This window comes from Arachis duranensis, chromosome 1 (assembly GCF_000817695.3).
Source record: "Arachis duranensis cultivar V14167 chromosome 1, aradu.V14167.gnm2.J7QH, whole genome shotgun sequence".
In the NCBI taxonomy this organism is placed as follows: Eukaryota; Viridiplantae; Streptophyta; class Magnoliopsida; order Fabales; family Fabaceae; genus Arachis; species Arachis duranensis.
In genome coordinates, this window is record NC_029772.3 from 14,759,355 (window position 1) to 14,759,647 (window position 293).

Below are 293 nucleotides of genomic sequence, written 5' to 3' on the forward strand. Positions count from 1 at the left end.
TTGGTGTGGTAAAAGCATTGCTTTTTGTTTTTCCATAACCATTTATGGCATCCAAGGCCGGAGAAACCTCTAGAAAGAGGAAAGGGAAGGCAAAAGCTTTCACCTCCGAGTCATGGGAGATGGAGAGATTCATCTCAAGGGTGCATCAAGACCACTTTCTATGAAGTTGTGGCCTTGAAGAAGGTGATCCCCGAGGTCCCTTTTTCACTCAAAAGAGTGAATATCCGGAGATCCGACATGAGATCTGAAGAAGAGGTTGGGAAGTTCTTACCAACCCCATTCAACAAGTCGAA